Genomic DNA, 13,017 nt, shown 5'->3' on the forward strand with positions numbered 1-13,017 from the left:
CCATCATTCAAAGCTTAAAACACATACTGGTGCCAGAAGTCTCTCAACTGGAGACAGGCAGCATTACAATGGGGCTGCCAGAGGGGTTAAGAAGCACTGCTGAAAAGGGATGCAAACAAGGACTTCAGGCTCTGAGCAAGCACACTCTGCCATACATGCAGCTCAAAAGGTTAGCATCACTTGTGAGCAAGAACTGTCTGGCTGAACGTACTGCCTTTGTTAACTGAGAACGGCTACATGATGGAGTGGGCTAATTAACTGCATTTTACTTTTGGGGACCCAGGCTTAAATCCTGGCTCTTGTCACAGCTGAAAATGAATTTAGGGACTACAATGAGAGCAGAGATAATTTATTTTCTACAAAATCATCAAATAATTGCCAGTCTCCTGACAGAGAGGCCCAGAACTCTATGCAAGGGCACTAGTGCTTATGCTGTTATTTCCCCAAGTATAAAAGTTATTAATGGATTGATGTGAGCGGTTATCACACCTATCAGTGCAGCAGCTTAGCTGGAATGAGTACATGAATGAAGAACCTCACCATGCAACATGGTGTGTGCTTCATGATGCAGTGCTGTGCAGATTGCATGTCCTACAAGGAGGGAAGACGTGCCTGGCAGGATTTAAATTTAAATTTTCATACGGATTCATATATCCCTTAAATTTAGAGGGGCATAACGCAGCCCTAGTGTAACTCTAAGTTACTTCACTGGAAAACTACCAGGGCCGGTAGCAGTCCAAGGGAGCTGAGGGTTGTTTCCCCACTTCCTCATGGCTGAAGGCCGCCCAGCAGAGCCGTCAGGGAAGCAAGTACTTTCCCCATAAAGTAATTCTCTATTTTTATCATGCTAAGAAAGTTTTTCATTTAGAAACTAAAACCCCTGCTTCAGGGAGAAGCCAAGCACCCTTTTCCTTTCAGATTTTTACCACAATAGTTTTCATCTAATCAAATAAGCTGGTTTTCCACTGAAAGGAATCATCATGGAAAAACCAGAACAGAGACCAGCCCCTGAAGGTCTCCAAGCAAGAAGTATAGCTAAATTGCATTCCTGGCTCTGGCAATAGCATGCTCCTTCATACTACTGTTTGCAGTGTCACCTCATCCCTCTGTGCCTCAGCTCACCCACCCCAAATGATAGGGATCCTTGGTGTCAAAGCACAAAAGAGCAACATGCTCAATGTGTAAGTTAAGCAGCAGCTAGTCATCATGAACTACAGTTTTGGACACAATATGCTGCTCTGCTAAAGCACAGGGGTTATTGCTTCTGAAGTACCATCATCTTCCTCTTTCCTCCTCTCTCAGCAAGGAGAGAGTCTCTAGCATCCTCAGCTGCCAGCACAACTGAAGGTGGGCTGGAAGACACAACAGATGTCAAAAGGAGCACAGAGATGTTTTCTGAAGCAGCCTCTGGCACATAATGCTCAGCAGCACAGCACAGCTCAGCAATACACCTTTCATCTCTATCAAGCAAGAGACCCAGACACTTAACCCTGTAACACAACAAAGTGAGGGGTGGGTGTTGTCTTCATGGCAGGGTGTTACAGCAAGCCAAAGGCTTGTGTGGAAAGCTTCCCTTGAACAGCAGAAGAGGAAAGCTTAAGTCAGACTCGGGGGGAAAGGATCCGTCAGAAGACATCCATGAACTGGGGAAGAAGGGAGCAGCAGCCACAGTGCCCTGGGGACAGACGAAAAACCTGGGGACCAGGTACTACCTGCTCCCAAGCACAGTGAGATTCCCAAGGCCAAACCAAATTCTGCAAGTAAGGGCCACGCGTCTCCCCCTGCTGTTATCTTTAAATCCTCTTTACTCTACAGAGCTATTCTCCACCCTCCTTCCCTTTTAATCAGGCCTGACCTACAGATGTCAGCCTCATTTCAGCTAAGTCAACACAACTGCCACATCTAGGATGCTGTTACAGGAAAAACCTTACTTACAGTCTTGGCTGGATTCCAGAATCTACTTCTTGGTCTAGACCTGACCTCGTTCCTCTTCTGCAAGCTTAATCCTTTACCTTAAGGGCACAGCAAACACACAGGGACTCCAATGTGGGCCTGTCTACGCTCGGTCTCCCCTTCAGCCTGCAGAGCCAAGAGACTCTTTTGATCATGCTGCACAAACACTAACGATTATTGATGTGACGCTCCCTCAGAACTGCGTGTTCTTCAAAAACACACATATGTTCAAGAGCCAAAAAGCAAATGTGAAACACGCGCTTTATGTTCTGCAGGGTGAACTCCTTCCCTAGAGCTCATCCAACAGGACACAAACCTTCCATCCACAGTCCCCAAAGTTTCCTCAGATGCAGCCCTGGCCTCACACCAAAACCATAGCCATGTTGATACATCCAGCCACATCTAAAGGTTAGAATAGAATAGTTTGGGTTGGAAGGGACCTTAAGAATCATCTAGTTCCAACCCCCCTGCCATGGGCAGGGACACCTTCCACTAAATCGGATTGCTCAAAGCCCCATCCAACCTGGCCTTGAGCACTTATTCATCCTTCAGCAGAAACACAAGACATCAATACAGGACACTAATTGAAGACAAAGGACTTCAACCAGCTACCACGTCACTGTCCAACAATACCTTACCAGGCAGAGCCCAGTGACTTGCTGCAACAGTATGGTCAAAGTAAGAGCTAGCTTACGGCTATTCCGGTATATGTCACACTTGGCCTGTTCCTTGCTGTCCCCACACCACATGGCCAACATGCAGGAGTCACAGGCTGGAGGTGGATGGACAACAGCTTGTCCTGTCTTGCCCAAACACATCATATAAACAGGTTATCAGGACTGAGCGGGATCTGGCTCATGCACTCCACCTCGTGACTCGAAAACCTCGACCTCGGTCACGTATCAATAGCAGCAGTGGAAATATCAACCCATGAATGAGATATTAGCAACTAATCGTTATCAGCTTATTCCAAGAGGCAGCTAGCTGTGGATTCAACCTTCAGGCAGCAACACAGGTGTTTACTGGCTCTCAAAGACATTTGCACAGTGTTTTCTTTAAGTGTTTGTGGGGGAAGTTCAAAATTCCAATTATCTGTATCTGTTATGATGCTGAACCAATAATACTCTCCTGGTTCACAGGAGCTGTAAAAACAAAACCCCACTGAGGCTTGGAGGAGTCTCTGGATCAAATTCTCTGGGCTCCAAAACAGTCCTTGAACATGTGCTGCAAGAAACCCTCCATACAGATGCACCTTTTCATGTCACGTGAGACAGAGGGCAGGGAGAGGAAAAGAGATTAAAAACAAGATAAAAGCCAGATCCTCAGGTAACAGAAAAATCAGAGATGCTCCCTCAGTTTACAATACCATGGATTTGAGCCAAAGATGCTTTTAAAGTCCTTTTATGAAATATTTTAATCTGTCTTTCTATCTGCTACGAGTACAAGCTAGGCAGTGCTTTTCAGAGAAATTATTTATTCAGTTTTACAGTGACTAACCTGAATTTCCAGACTGCTTCAAAAGAAAAACTGAAGCATTTCTTTACAAAAGGCAAGGAGCATTAGGGTTCTTCCCCCCCCCTTGTTTTTTCCTTTTCTTTTTTTCCTCCACCCCTCAGTTGAAACATCTCTACCTCTCATCTAATAAACAAACTATGTATCTTTCCACCGAAAAAATGCTCTTCCCTTCACCTCCATGCCAAAAATGTGCTGACAATTTTTTCAGGGTTTTTTGCTGAAGCCACCCAAAGTAGAATAAATTCCTTTTTTTTTAAATTGATTTTTCAGTTTAGCCATCTACTTGAATAAACAGCTAGCCTTACATCGCTGGCTGCAGCCTTACAACCTGGAATAAACCCAACACAAAGCTGAAAGCATGGGATTACCACTGGCTTGGTGTTAGCGGGGCACCCTACCAGAAACATCCACGGTCAAACACAAATTACAGGGTCAGTGAAAGTAGCCACACTGTTGCATGAACTGCCTCAATGTTACTTCCCAGATTAAAGAACAGAAAGTAACAGCACAAAGCTTAAATTAAATACAACTAAAACTCTAATCTAAATCCATCAAATTAAGGACCAGTTCCAGAAGGCACAGACTCACCAGGATATGCTTCTGGCACCCAGAGGAGCTGTCCTGGGGATGGGGAGCTCAGGGAGCACACACCTATCTTCACCGAGGCACCTACTACATGCCTGCCACAGGGGAAGCAATGTCACACACAGCAGGTCCAGTTTAAGGCAGGGTTTAAGGCCCTTACAACTACATTTCATCACGAGTAAGCTCTGTTTCTGGAAGGCGGAGGGCAGATGTACATTTTCTTGTATGGAGATGCCCTCTACTCAACCCAGCCTAAGACCTTCACTTACGGGAGGCTGTGATTAGGGGATTCAGGTCATGAGCAAGCAGATCTCCTGCTTTAATTCTCTTTCTCTTGTTTCAGTTGCCTGAATCTCCAGGATGAGCAACATCACATTCTCGCAGAAACCTAAGCAAACTTGCATGCACCAGCTCTCTCCCTCAGAACAGGGAGATGCACAAAGTCAATCATGATAACCTCCCACCTGAAGGTGTTAAGATGCTGTTGCTGTGCCTTGCCACTCTCCCCACATTAAAGGCTCAAACAACAATCCTAAGGCCAGTCTCACCTCTTTGTCTCCACAATCCAGCTAACATTACTGCATCAAGTACATCAATACTGTTGCATTTGAATCTCCCTTCCAGTACAACCCCCCAGGAAGACGTACATCCAAAAATACAGCAGCCTGCACCACCCCCCCTCGCTCTCCCAGCTACGAGGCTTCCTCCCAAGATGACCCTGCTGAGAACCACTTCAGCAACGTACAGGTATAAGACCATCCTAAAAATACCCATGCACCCGATATCAGACTCCAGCTCTAATTCCATCTTCCTGTAATCATCACACAGGATCAGACCCTTGCTAAGTGATCTGGAACTGCACTAACACGCTTCTAGCACTGCTATTTATTTGTGGCAGCTTTCCCTACCTGCAGATGCTGTCCAAAAGTAAGAAGAAAAATGTGTGCTCTTGGGAGCTCATAGTCTAAAGGCAGAGGTCAGGAGAAACACTCTGTTCTTATTAATGCAGTTATATGGAGAGGAAAAAAAAAAGTCAAGCCTGTGTGCTTCTCAGAAGCAGATTATGGCTAATAATACAAAGATTACTGACATTAAATGAATTTATATTCACTCTTCTATCATTCAGAATAGTAAGTTTTTTTACCTTCTTCCCAGTATCACTCCCATTTGTAGTCAGCTTCACTTTCTGCCTATCACAAAGATGTTATATTTGGTCTATAATCACCATAATGGACTTCTCCCCCTCAACAGTTTTATTGTACTAGAAAAGGCATTTGTAGTGTTAACAAGCATCCTATCTTCCTTTTTTTTTTTTTTTTTTTTTTTTTTTTAAGGTAACCGCTGCATAACTGTGAACAAGTTCTGCAGTCCTAATGGCTTTTTTAGCCTATCAACAGGCAAGGGGAATGTCTCACCCATGCAGCAGCAGTGTTACTCCTGCAGAAGGAGTAAGTGATGCTCAGCCCAGGGCTCTTGCCAGGGAGAGGGAGCTGACAGCACTTTCCAGCCTGACCACGCCACAGCATCAGCAAACATTGCAGGCAAAGGGGACCAGCAAAAAACATCTGCCACTGGTGACCAAAATCCAATTTTAAATTCGGGTTGCTCCTTGCCAACGTTCACACTCAAACTGAAGACAGTGCTCTGCGCTACCCCTAAAAAAAACTTCAAATATTTTTAAAGCCAGCACCAGTAAACTGAAGATGGAGCACAGTAATAGGAGCAAAGTCAGCCACAGATTTACTCTCAGGAAAAAAACCTCCTTCTGAAACTTAAAAGTTCCAGTTCAACTGTAGGATCCCTCTCCCCAAACATCCTATTGACAAACAAGTATCTAAGAACACTTAGAAGAAAGCCATCAGTCAAGCAAATCACCAGCTACCTGCTTGCTGCTGAACATCATGAATGTTCCCACTAAAAGCTTCTCACACATTTGCATCTACATTTTACGGAAAGAAAGGGAACTCCACAGCAAACAAGCTGCAAATTCCTGCCTGTCAGCCCCAAATCTGGAGTGCTTTACTGGGCTGCGGCTGCAGCCCCGAGCTCCAGCCCTCCCCATTCGTTCTCCTGGTCTGCACATGGGGAAGGCAAGCCAACACAACCCAAAGCCTACAGAGCTGGAATCATTGGGCAGTTATCTGAAATGTAGTTTGTGGTGAATTCCCCTTGCACAGGACCAGTCCAACTCAACTCTCTGGTCCTTTTGTATCAAAAAGGGAGCTACTGCTGGTAAAAGGCACCTGCCTTAGCTCACAGCCTTACACAATGGCTGTATTAAGCATTACTCTTATTAATCAGTATGCAAAAGGCCATCAGTGACCAGCTCAGCCCCACCCATGCAGATGCTCTACTGCAGCTCCACCACCATTTCCAGCTGACCCAAGTACAGGCTGCATCAGCCAGGGCAGCTCTGCCCTCCCACAGGGCCCTGCCTTGTTCCTGCCCTCTCCCTCGGCCAGGACAAGCATTTATGAGACTGAGCACAAGCCAGAGGAATGAGGACAACAGCAGGGAGGAAAGAGAGTGCATCTTTCGGTGCCAAAGCCCATTTGAAGGGCATGAAATGGCAGGCTCAGCTCCTCGTGGCACCCATGGAGGCCAAGGGCACTCGGCACAGCCCAGGAGCTTGAGCAGCCAATGGCTCTGCCTCAGCAATGCCCCTCTCAAGAGGCTTCCACAATTCCTCCAAATATGCACATTCCCCACAAGTTTTCTTCTCTCCTTCTGTGTGCTGAAAGTCATATACATTACAAACACAAAGGTGGAACTGGATGTAGGCCCTATGATAGGGATGAATCCCACAGCATTGTGCAACCAAATGCTCTTCCCCTCCAAAAGTCGCCAGGTACTGCATTCCCCAGGTTGGCTGAGCAGGTGGATGTGCTCCAAGACCTGGGGGAGAAACTGTTTCTCATGTAAGCTGGCATGCAAAAATGGTGTAATTGCCCAACTAAGGGCACCTAGGACACACTCTACAGCTGCGCTGAATTTACAAATCCTGGTATCTCTAGAAGAACAAGATGGTGGCACTATACAGAAAATAAATAAATCCATTGTTAGACACACCAGAAACTTCCCTGTACCTTATGAATGGATCTCAGGGTCTTGTCAGAAGGCTAACCTTCCACCTAACACAGGACACAGAATGAATTTGCCTTTCAGCAGCAGCATCCTCATTCCAACCTCGGTATCTGATCATCAGCTACTGAATGCGTCATATTACAACACAGTCACCAGAGCTGGAAAGTCCTCAACCCAGCAGGTCTCTCCCTTCAGCAAGGCTGATATAACCTCATGTGGAATCCACCAGGCGTGCCCTACTCATCTCCTCATTCTTAGAAGAAACATGGATCACAGCTATTCAACCAACTGCTCTGGAGACCCTGAAAATAATAGTGAAGGAGGTCAGTACCAGGCAAGAGCCACCCAAGCCAGCTGCCCTGGGCACACTGGTCCAAGGGGGTGCACAGAGCGGGCAGAGGAAGAGTGAGGACAACCTGCCTGCACTTCTGAGCAAGGTGGAAGAGGCTGGTTACATCCAGAAGCAGCACGGGAGGTGTCACCTCACTGCAGATATGCAGGAGGGAAGAGGCTTGCTGTTCCTCCTACAGGAGAGCAGCCCACCCTGGTTGGCCTCATTTACATGACCTGTAGCATAGCCCCCTCAAGCACCGCGTGAAAGGTGCCGCTGCATTAGCCAGACCACGCCTGGACGCTCTGGGCAGAGCCGACATTAGCTCATTACCAAGGCTATGTTCAACGAAGGGCACCGTGGTTGTCACACTGCCTGTTTCACTGAGTAATTAGTCAAGCCAAATTCATGGGTGGTGGACTTGGCCTGAGGAACAAGCTGAGGACCTGGGATGGAGGCATTTGGCTGTGCATCTAGGAGTCGAGTGCAAAGGCAAGGTGGAGATGCTAGTGCCAAAACCTGGGCGTTGTGTCTGAGGGCACAGAGGCACTTCACAAGACATCTCTGTGCTCTGGCTTCCTTGGTCAGATACAATGCCAGCATCTGGAGGCTTCAGAGAAGGAAGGACAGACCACCTGTAACCCTATTGATGGCTCTATGCTACTGTTTCTTTTTTGTACCTCAAAAATAACCTTACTGAAACATAGCTGAAGATGGAACACAAGCCCCAGGGGCCAGCAGTGCTCATTACCATTTATTTAAAAACATTCAGACTGTATTTCAAAGGATCCCATGGATACCTGGTATGGCTATAAAGAGATCTACCCATCTTGACTTGCTGGCTGGAGACAGGGTAGGAGATCCTACAACTGAGCAGCTTCAGAAGAGCAAACAGCATTAACAAAGAGTTTTGACCAGATTTTGGGGAGAGAAACCTGACACCCTTTTTTTGCCTAGCCCATCCAGGGAAGTCCCAAATCTTCTCTTCTCTTTCAGTTTTGTATCTTATGGCCTGTGGTAACACTTTGCATGCTGAGGACTAACCCAGTGCTTTGGAGAACAACTCCCAGCAGCAGCCCGGCAGCCAGCCATGGCTCAAAGCAGGCAATGCTCTTTTGCAGGAGCCAGTTTTCCTTTACAGGGCAGGTTTCCCCATCACTAAGCCAGGGATGTTTGGCAGCTCACCATTCCAGCCTTTAGGACCGCTTTAAGGACTGGTCCATCAACCCACGCACATCACTCCTGGCATTACAGCCCTTCACAGTACAACCACCCCTCCGCAGTCCAGGACCTTTCACCAAAAGATCACCAAATGCTTCACAAACATTAATGAATTAAGTCCCAGCATCCCAGTTAACTCTGGCAGCGTTATCCCCTCGTGCCCAAGGAGCAGAGAAGCAGGCTGAGGCCTCCCCATGTCCCCATGAGCCTGCTGAGGAGCCAGCCATAGCAGCCAGACCTGCTGGCTCCCTCCCTCTCCTCAGCTACAGACCTGCAAGCTATTTCAAAGGCTCTTTCCAAAACAGAAAGAAAGAAAAAACCAAACACCCAACAACTTTCTGTTTTCCTTGAAAAGCAGGTTTATGCAACAAAAAAGGTAGTAATAAAGGTTTCACCATCCAAATTAAAAGTCAAAGGCAGCAATAAAGAGTCTCTGCAATATAAGAAACATGTTGTGCACAGTGTGAAATTTCTTGCTGCCTTGCAGAATGAAGCCAAACATCTTAATATGGAAAAACACCGCTACTTTTGACCCAAACAGATTGGGAACAGGAAGTAAAAACAAATTACCCAGCTGCGGCCTCCCCGCCTTACTAGCAGCAGCAGCAGCAGAGAAACCAGCGTTTCCTGCCCACACTCACCCGCCTGCAGCCGCCTGGGTCTGCAGGCCATTTGCCCGGGGGCCAGTCCCACCTAAACCAGTCAGAGTTTGTTATTAAAGCTCTCACAGGCAAGATCCAGCCTTTATCAAAGATGAATTAGCCTGGGAGAGCCAGGGAAATGGAGACAGCAGGAATAACCCCAAATGCTGCACCCATTTGCAAACTGCACAGGGCCAGGCTCCCCTGTGAGGGAATTCCCCTACTTTCGGTGGCACTGTCGATTTTCACCAGCCAAATTCCTGACTAAGGACAGGCATATTTCAGGAGTTAATTTTGGTTTCACTGCATCATCACCAGAAAACCCTGAGAAATTAAGTCAAGCCTCAATTGGCTCAAAACATAATTGCATTTCTTTTAAATAATACCTTTGCATTACTTTGTTTTTTGTTGGTTTTTTTCTTTTTCTTCTTTTTGAGCTTGTGCATATTACATCCTAATTATGTTTTCAAGCCCTCATTTGCAGCTAAAGGAATAACCCAGAAAGACACACAGATGAGCTAATTTTCAAATAATCACTTGAGTAAGGAGCTCGAGCTTTAGAAAAAAGTGACAGATAGACCAAGGGACCTGCAAGAAAAAAGAAACATGCATAACTGACAGTCCAGCATATCTTTTGTCAAAACTGGTAACTCAATGCCAAAGAGAATGGCTTTAAGACCTCAGCAGAGGAAATACTAAATATGACACATATAATGCAACAGAAGATGCCATTTACACAAACACTATACACTAAACAGCAGCTCAGAACCTGATATTTTGATTAAAACTCTGCTTTCAGAATATCTCATAAGCATCATTTTTACTAGCTCAAGCAGATTTTTCCTACAAGATTTTAAAAGATTACATGCCAGGTGTAGAATACTTCATAAAGCAGAATAGGATTTTTGACTCATGTGAATTTTTTAAAAAAATAATAGCAACCAGCAAATTACAGTCATTAGTACAACACTGCCTTCGCAGCAGATTTATGCCAGCATTACCGAAAGCAGAATTTCACCCAACAACACTTCTGGGTAATACAGACATCTGCAGAACTGAGTGAAAAAAGCACATAAACATGCACAACCACATATTTTGTGCATTACCATCCAAGACTTTTACAAGAACAGGTATTTTGTGCCACTGTTTTGCAAGAAAGTATCCCACGCATGCCCATGAGTATGCTTTCCAGCACGCAGCGACCTCCAGTCCTACCTCGTATTCTTTTAAATCCATCACCTTCGCGCTCCTAAATGCTGCTTTGGCAGAGGGGTTGCACTGCGAGGAAGAAAACTCCCCCCACACCCCTGTTATCACGCTGCATGAAATCCTCCCTCTGCCCCAGCAACCTCCAAGCAAAATAAAAATTAAAAAAAAAATATCCAAGTTTATCACACCAAGAAAAGAACAGTAAGTGGGAGTCCGAAAGGCAGTCAGAAGTGCCGCCAAAAAATCGGAGCTCTTTCTCAAAAAACGGCCCTCCCTTAGGAAGCCTGCCAGTCAAACCTGATCACGAGGCTGTTTTCCAAGGGTGAATAGAGTTCTTATTGACACAGCTTATGTCTGCAGCGTGCAGCCCTCTGCAAGGCTTTCAAGAGCAGATCGGATTACACAGACACATTCTCTCTGATTTTATGCATTCAGAAGCCCTCAGACATAAAATACCCAGCTCTGAAGGCCACCGGTTTTTCAGCTCGCTATCAGCCTACGTGCTTTTACAAAAAAAAAAAAAACAAAACCAAAAGAAAAACCACGCAGGCAAAGAGATCCTGGCACCTTTACTTGGGCTCCAGAGGACCTCACCCTTGCTGAACAGGGCCATATAATTTGGAGGCCAAGCCACAGATTTGCTCCATGTGAGTAATACAAGACGACTCATTCCCATGGTGGGTACTTAGCACTGGAACGGGAGAAGGGAAAAAATAAGTATCTGCTGACACCATTTAAAATGGGGGAAGATAACATCGCTCTGGGTAGACAATCCTTCCTGGAAGATGGCATGGAAAAAGGGGAGGATACACACCTTTTAAAAGAACACCACACACTGCCACAGCTTAGCAGGCAAGAGGTGCCCAACTGCAAAAGCATCGCAAGCACAAACTCAGGTAAACCAGGGTCAGCAATTTGCACACACACAGGAACCTACAGAAAACAAACTAAAAGTATCAATTTATACTGTTTCTGTACTTGGGGGGCACAGTGAGGAACTCCATTGCAGGAGCAGACACATGTACTAAGTCTGGGGTACCTGTGATGCCGCATTAAAGGTGAACAGAGAATTACAACATGTTATCTTATTACAAATGCTCCGGCTTAAAAACTGTGCTTCAGCAAGAGAGACAAGTCTGTGCTTAAATCATATGACAAATTAGGACCTGAGCATTGCCGTAGAGAAGGATGCATGCACTGCCCAGAGGTCTGGACTACACCAATTAAAAAGAAACTCACAAAAAACTCAGTCCAACAAGCAAACCAGTGCATTACACATGGGTAACTGGTTCCCTATCACCTAAAAGGGAACAACTCCTGCATCAACTCGTCCACACTGAATTGAAACTTCTCACTGAAATAGCAAACACAGCAAATCAAGCAAGCTTGAGCTTCAGAGCTTTTAAGGGATTTTAAGAGCAAACACACACTGTTCAATAAAGACATCCTTTCCCCCCTGCTTGCAGGCTGTGATCACTCCCCAACCATTTCTATCATGTTGCAAACAATTTTTTCCTCACATTTTTCCTGCTGGATGCTTGGAGGCTGGACCTGGGTAACCCAAATGCAGGATGCTATGTCTGTCTGCGATAGCAGTTCTCCTTTGGTTGGATGTTTGCACTCTTCTTTTCAGAGCACAGCAAGAGAGCCACAGCTCCTATGACTACCTTTGGAAACCGAGATCTAAGCAAACTCCCGCTTTTCAGCACGCAGCCTTCCTCTCAATGAGCAGCCTCGTGTTTCTAGTACTCATTTTAGTTTCCACACATGACTTCTAGTATGTTCATGGTCAGAAAAGCCTGCTCCTGTGAAGGCTGCGTACTCTTTCCCAACACATCCGAGTCACACAATGGTTTGCTCCATTGCCAAAGCCAAGCTCTCACGACCGGCACGGCAGGGGTGTTCTGCTACAGGCATCAGTCACCAAATCCTGACTGCAGATTCATCATCGTCACCTGTGCCTGCATTAGCCACAAAGAAAATCTTCATTTGCTTTCAGGCTCCTGACTAAGCTGCAGGCACTGGTGACTAGAAAAGCTGTGGTTTGAATTGTGCATGAAGAAAGGCCCATTTGCAAGACACTAGCAATGCAGTTTTGCCATCGGTTTAACTCGGCATAAGCCAGTGCTGCTAATAAAAGCAGCAGTCCTGCCTGTGCACCCCAGGTCCTTGCACCAACACAACAGTTTCTGTGGCCACGTGGAGAAGCAAACCAAAGAAACGGTGACGGCTAAAATGAGCATCACTCTCTTTCTTGTTGTTCTGCAAGGTTATTCTTAATCCACAAGGATGGTGAAGAGACTGGAGGAAAGGGCTGGAAGCAGGACCACTTTTTCCACCACAGCACCAGCTTCAAAACTGATTTGCAAGCTACACTGCAAAAGGTAAGAAAGCCAACCTCCCCTCCTTTGCAGTCACGAGTTTTTAAGTCCCGCTCTGAGATTCCCTTAAACGTGCAGCACAGCCTCTCAAAACCTC

The 13,017-nt window shown here is 46.0% G+C and overlaps 1 protein-coding gene across 16 annotated transcripts in view; it reads right to left on the bottom strand.

Annotated features, from left to right (window-relative positions):
* Positions 1-13,017, bottom strand: part of MBNL3 (muscleblind like splicing regulator 3) — a 167,984-nt gene that overhangs the window by 80,919 nt on the left and 74,048 nt on the right. The window contains exon 1 of one of the 16 annotated variants that reach the window (XM_049827405.1): positions 4,057-9,584. The exons of the other annotated variants lie outside the window; for them this stretch is intronic. The gene's annotated coding sequence lies outside the window, so the exon portion shown is untranslated. Of the gene's footprint in view, positions 1-4,056; positions 9,585-13,017 lie in introns of those variants that run through there. 16 annotated transcript variants of the gene reach the window in all.

This window comes from Accipiter gentilis, chromosome 24 (assembly GCF_929443795.1).
Source record: "Accipiter gentilis chromosome 24, bAccGen1.1, whole genome shotgun sequence".
Taxonomy (NCBI): Eukaryota; Metazoa; Chordata; class Aves; order Accipitriformes; family Accipitridae; genus Astur; species Astur gentilis.